Below are 7,390 nucleotides of genomic sequence, written 5' to 3'. Positions count from 1 at the left end.
GTGGCACCAAACATAAATACTGAAAACACAGCAAACTTACAGCCACTAGCCTTTAACATTTAATTATTTATGTGAAAATATGTATATCTTTGCATATGCACATCACTGACATTATTTCAAAAGTGCACAACTTTCAGAGATGAATTCAGAGATACAGTTATTTATAAGTCAATGACCCTGCTTGATGTACAGCACATGGCTTTCAAAAATGCTTGAGGGCTTGGATGACTGGTCTTTACAGTGCTGCAACCCATTCCCTTATCTTATATTTTCCATCAATCCATCATGGCATAAAAAGTATAGCGTTACTAAATTTGGAAGTGAAAGGACTGGTGTTTGGTGTGTGGGTGCATCATGCGGGCCCTCCAAATACAGTCCCGACACTTCTTAATCATTAATACTGTCACGTAGCGTGGTTGTGATGTAGCTATTGTCGGGTACGTACACTCTGTGGCGTGGAACGTCAGGCAGTAGAGACGGCAACAGGTACACAAATATACTCTAAGTCGTAGCACTTTATTGAGCTGAGTAACACAAGTTACACGGTAAACTTCTATGTTTCACACTAGTCTAATACTAGGCGTCGGTCACGGTCAATGTCGCCTGGGGGCGCCTCAACAGGTTCTACAACAGGTTCCACCAAGACGTGGTCCACCACAGTCAAACAGACTGGGCTTCTCACTAAAGTCAGGAAAGTCGCTCCCCTCAGTACATCTGTCAACATAGCGTCCGGTCAATGCTAATGACTTAAGCAGTTGCCAGGACAATACGTTCACTAAGAGCAGATGAACGGTAACATCAAAAGAGTCTCGAAGATAAACAAGGGAATCATTCTCACGATGCCCCACGTGCAGAAGGGGTTACAGTAGGTCAGGGGTAAAAGCTAAATTCAAGTCATAAAATACTAAGCGATCGAAGGCCTATGTCATACCCCCAACCAAGATCGAAAGGCGTCCTCGCTCGACCTATACATCAAAATTAACAAACACAATAAAAACAAAACAAAAATTAACAGTCCAACATCATAAGTATACAACAGAAAGTAGTCAATAAATACAGGTGTTACAGAACACGATGTACTAGAGTTCACTACAGTTCGATCATTTCTTAGAGTTCGTAAGCGGTCTATGTATATTTGTTTTAGATTCAATGCTGACAATGCTCTCAAATGATGAACAAATTCAATATCACAGAGTCCGTTTGTAAAGAATAATACAATTTCATTAATGATGGTTTCAGTGAAATTATCTCTCATACGTACATGGGTTGTATTCGCTTCTAACAGTTCAGTGGCAAATAGGTACTTAAATACTCTAAGTCATAGTACTTTATTGAGCTGAGTAACACAAGTTACACGTAAAACTTCTATGTTCACACTAGTCTAATACTAGGCGTCGGTCACAGTCAATGTCGCCTGGGGGCGCCTCAACAGGTTCTACAACAGGTTCCACCAAGACGTGGTCCACCACAGTCAAACAGACTGGGCTTCTCACTAAAGTCGGTTCGTCAAAGTCTCAGAGCGTCTACATCTCTGTACAGGAATGTGTAAACACGTGAAGTGAAGTGAAGTGTCTCTCTGTCTAGAAAGTGTACAACTTAAATCGTCTCTAAATCTGTATATTGTCATGCCTTTGGTAAGCATCTATAATTAACTAAAAGAGAGTCGGCAGAGGTGAAAGACAGGAAAGGTCGCTCCCATCAGTACATCTGTCAACATAGCGTCCGGTCAATGCTAATGACTTAAGCAGTTGTCAGGACAATACGTTCACTAAGAGCGGATGAACGGTTACATCAAAACAGTCTCGAAGATAAACAAGGGAATCATTCTCATGATGCCCCACGTGCAGAAGGGTTACTGTAGGTCAGGGGTAAAAGCTAAATTCAAGTCATAAAATACTAAGCGATCGAAGGGCTATGTCACAATACGTACAAATCATGAAACATGTTACCTCTAAGCTTACCTATCTGGAATTCTAAATTGGTAGTCAAAATAACAAGTTTTGAATTTCACTTCTCTGGTTCCTACAGATTGTTCACATAAAGATACTTGAATTTATGAGGCAATGTGAGCTATGACAAAATCAGCTCTGCTGGTTTTAAGACAGCTTAAAGATATTCATTCTCGCGAGCCAGAGCAATAATTTCCGCTCCGCTGACCTATGCAAAAATCAACGGGTAGCGCTAAGCTGTTGCCGTAAAGAGTCGCGTGGTTTACGACGATGAAAGATATTCTGCAGAAAATGATTTTCTGATTGCTTGAAGTTTGAACTTTGATTTCAGACACTAAGCATTCCAAGAACTGTGTGCTTAAAAAAAAATGTTTAACGTGAATTTTAAAAGGGACAAAGTCCCTATTTAAGGTAAAGGGCGACGAATTCGGATGCGCACACGCTTTAGAACGTTTCTGCGCAGATTTAACTCCAGCCTGCCGCAAATGGGTTATTTTGTAGCGCATATATTTAACATCACCTGTCATTGTTGAAATTGCGCTTTTACCTAATTTTTTGACCCAGTGTCTTAGAAATACATGTGACCTATAACCTTGTCATATTTTGACCCCCTAGGAAGCTGTTTTTTATTCAATATGAGCGAAAAATTAATATTTCTCTCCCATTTATATGGCGCAAATTACCCATTCACCTGGAGATATTGTAAAAAGTAGCGTGGTGATACCCTTTCATTAAAATTGTAAACTAAATGGTATTATGTCAGGAGTTTATTCACAAAGTTTGGTCAAATGACACCATTCAAAGCGACAGGAAGAAAGTTCGAAAATTATGTAGTGATATAATTTCGATATCGTCATTTTGTAATCGATACTTATGTTAAAATTTCTTTACAAACATCATGAAAACTATACATTCGATAGATATGGATCTTAAGTCTTGGTATTTATTAAAATTAACTCATTTGCTTAGCGTTTTATAATTGCTTTCTTAGTTTAAGTAAATTATATCATTTTTATTTATTTCTAACGACGCCATTTTAACGTCCGTTTCCATGGAAACGAGCGGGTGACCCCATTTTTTATTTCGTTTTTGCACTTGCACAACTTCCAAGAATATTTGTGCAAAGTTTGAAGAAAATGACACCACAACTTAATTTTGACGTAATTCGTAGTACTTCACCTTAATTTTTCCTAAAATACATTTAGCTTTACTAGGTTTAGGAAATTTTAGCAGTATTGCATTAGTAAACAAGTTGCAAATAAACAGAATACAAGTGCATGTACACATCAATGTATATACCCACGTTTCTGCCCATTCATGCCATATATCATTTGCAGCAGATAAATAATCACCTAAGAGCGTATAGGACTAATGGAAACAATTAACCGTTGTAGGTGGCAGTTCCAGAGACTCCTGAAGACACAGTTTACTGTCTAATTGTACATCAAAACATTTTTGGCTCACATTTGGTTATACCAACGTGGGTTTATCGTATAAGCTGAAGTCGATGGCGTCTGTATGTATGTATGTATATATGTATGTATGTATGTATGTATGTATGTACGTACGTAAAGATGTCCGTCAACATCAAAAACTCGCACACTGCTGCATGTTTTAGCTTGGTATTTGGTGTGTGGATGCATCCTTGTCATAGATTGGATTTTCTTCAAATGAAGTCTGCATTGCCAAAATTATGCAAATGAGCTTACAAAATGTGAAAATGGTCAAGAATTTATAACTCGAGAACCGCTGTTTTGATTGCTTTGAAAATTTGTGTGCAAGTACCTCAGGTAAACCTTATACAGTTTCATGAATATTGTGAAGATATTCTTTATTTTGTGATTTTGCTGGATTTTTGGTGATTTTTCTCATTTTCAGTAAAAATTCTTCTTCCCAATCGCTCTCAAATTTTGGTTTGATCTTTGCTAGGGTGTTACTCTTCTCATTTGTTGAAATTATGACGAATTGGGAAAATTACTATTTTGGAGCAATTTAGTCATGTTTGGTCAAAAAATCTTAAACAGTATTTTCTTTTTAAACCCCTGGACAGACAGCTTTTATATTTGGTACACAGACGTACAGAGATGACAATAGTTAGATATGTGGAAATTGTCCTGAAATATACAAATTTGTATTTATAAGACAATATTGTCATTTTGGTCAAGAAAACGTGTTCTCAAATTACTTGTTTGAGAGCTTTGTAATTGGTATAAAGTCTTGAGGGATGATATTAGACAAATTTCTGCTGAAAGTGTTAGGAAACCCTCAAATTTGTATATTAATGTAATTTTCTCAGTTTGTGACCTTAAATGACCTACATCAACCCAGGATATGGTGTGAGACAGTTTCGAAGGCTGTGAACATAATTTTGTCATATTTGGTATCAATTTGTAGGAAAATTTGATCCAGAAAACAAAGCTGAGGTGAATTTTTTCATTGCAGACCAATTTTTGCAACTTTTCTATGTAAGACATACAAGAACTGATGAGAAATTTAGATCCAGGATAATTCCAGATGTTGTAATCCCTCCCCACAGTGGAAGGCATTTCACTATCTGTAACTAACTTAAGTGCTGTTTACATTGGAATGATAACACTCATCTGCATTAATTAAAAACTCCCAAGCTTGTAATACATTTACTGTCATCTGGCGTTATGTAATACCAAGGATGGAACATTTGATATTCAGGAGGGAGTAGGGTCTGGAAGATTGATGAGGTAGTATTACTTTTTTAGTCCCCGCGGACGAAGTCCGGCGGGTCCCGTCCGTGTGTCCGGCCGTCCGTCCGTCCGTCCGTCCGTCCGTCATCAACAGTTTCTCAGACACTGCTAAACTAATTTTGTTCAAACTTGGCACAAAGGCATAGCACTATGACCTACAGATGCACGTCGATTTATTTTGTGATACGATCCAATATGGGCGCGAGGCGGCCATTTTATTGCAATTTTTCATGTCTTTGGACCATAACTCAGACATCCTTGAACACATTCTGCTCAAACTTAGCACAAAGGCATAACATTATGGCTTTCATATCCATGTCAAATTATTTTGCGATATGTTTCAATATGGGCGCGTGGCGGCCATTTTGTTGCGATTTTTCATGTCTTTGGACCATAACTCAGACATCCTTGAGCACATTCTGCTCAAACTTGGCACAAAGGCCTTACACTATGGCTTTCTTATCCATGTCAAATTATTTGCGATACAATCCAATATGGCCGTGAGGCGGCCATTTTGTTTGCGATTTTTCATGTCTTTGAACCATAACTCAGACATCCTTGAACCGATTCTGTTCAAATTTGGCACAAAAGCAAAACATTATGCCCTTCATATGAACATTAATTTATTTTGTGATATGATCCAATATGGCCGACAGGCGGCCATTTTTTTGCGATTTTTTCATGTCTTTGAACCATAACTCAAACATCCTTGAACCGATTTGGTTCAAACTTGGCACAAAGGCAAAGCACTATGGCATACATATGCATGTATCAATTAAGCTTGCAATAGGATCCAATGTGGCTGCAGAACTGCCATTTTGTTGAATTTGCATGTCTTTGAATCGTAATTCAAAGGTCATTACACCCATTTGTCCAAACTTGGCACAAAGATCAAGCACTATGGCATACATATACATGTCAATTTACTTCGTGATATGTTCCAATATGGCTGCCAGATTGTCATTTTTTTCCAATATCGCTGTCAGATGGTCATTTTTGGATTTTTTCATGCCTTTGAGGCTTAATCATATGGACATATTTTTTTAACCAATGTTGTTGAGACTTGGACAAAGATAAAGTACTATGGCATACATATGCATGTCTACTAATTTGTGCTATGATCCATATAGTCAATAAACAGCCATTTGATTTCGATTTTGGTGTGATTTTTTATGTCTTTGAAACATAAACATAGGTCACTGTCCCTCGATGGACTGATTTTGTTCAAACGTGATACGAAGATAAAATACTATGGCTGCATTCTTGTGCACATTAATTTGTTTCATTATATGATCCAAATGGCTGATTACAACAACATACCGATACAATACCATTTCGAAAATTCCACCTAACCATGTGTATAGTATGTGCCATCATGACACTGGAGGCAGTAAGGGCATCGTTATGTGTGATGTAATCAAAAGTTCCTTGAGTGGTCATTACCGGCAGAGATGAGTCATTTATGAACGTTCCTCAGATTACTTAACTATGCAAGACAGGCCTGATGCACCCGTTGCATCAATGTCATTCCACAGCTACCTAGACCAAAGCTGCCTAGACACCAAAGATTATAACAAAATGGACAAGCGGGGACTGTGTCATCAACGATGACTTGTTACAAGATCCCTTGTACATTTTTTACCCACTCCCACCTTTTCTTTTTATCAAGCCTTCTCTGTCTATTTTTTGTTGTTGACATTTGCTTTTTGATCCTTGTATTAGGATCTGCTTGTCTCATTGCTACAGAAGTTGATTTGCATATTCCTAAAGATGGTCTCCAGTACCTAAGTTCGAGACCGTATTTGCTTTTGTCATTCTTGTTTTTCCTGGTTTAAATATTTCTTAAATGGACCAATTCAAACCGAATGTGAGCACACTGTCTTTACAGTAGTTTTTTATAGTCTAGAAGAAGAAGAAAATCGTTTTCCCTGCCTGCTGGACAGACAGTGTTTTCCAATAAACGGCCAGCAAAATTGTTTTACGAAAGTTCTCCAGCCCCTTCCAGAAATCAAATGGTCCACTCTGTGTACAAACTTTGCCCTCCCCAAAGCATATTGCCAGCCTAACAGGCACTTCGAGTTGCAACCGCAGGAAGAATTACGTTACTCTAAGACTGAACACTCCATGCCTCTATGGAAAGACCCTGTTGCATGCGATCTCGGTGATGGAAAACCGATTTTGGAGATTAAGTGCTTTGTTGTAGCATCACAGGGAAGAGGGAAGGCAGCATACACACACGCATAATGAATATATGCGTGTGTGTATAAATTTACTTGTTTGTGTTTATTTATTCAACATTCGATGAAATTGTATTTTTGTTTATTCATTTGTTTGTTGTCTGTATGTTTGTTAATTATTTACTTATGTATTTTATTTTATGCTTGTATGTGTGTTATTTGTTCGTTTGTATGCTTGTTAATGTGTTTTTCCTAGTTCCCTGTGGTAGCGTGGAGCTAAAAATGGATAGCTCCATGGTTGTAGCACCACAAAGATACCGATTAGTATGCAGTTTCAGATTTCTTTCGTGTAGCCCAAAGGCAATAGACGGTTGGAACCAATTTGTGTAGATACAGTGCAGATAGGCACTGGCAAGCACAAATGTAGCACTGCATGCAAAAACTAACCCACCCATGTCACGTCTGAAACAGCAGAGAAACCACAAATCCCAAAACCAGGGCGTCTGGACTACCGCTTCAAACAGGTCGGTTCCCAGACACACCA

The sequence above is a fragment of the Ptychodera flava genome, chromosome 2 (genome assembly GCF_041260155.1).
Source record: "Ptychodera flava strain L36383 chromosome 2, AS_Pfla_20210202, whole genome shotgun sequence".
Taxonomy (NCBI): Eukaryota; Metazoa; Hemichordata; class Enteropneusta; family Ptychoderidae; genus Ptychodera; species Ptychodera flava.
The sequence above is the reverse complement of the archived record's forward strand: the minus strand, read 5'-3'. Positions refer to the sequence as shown.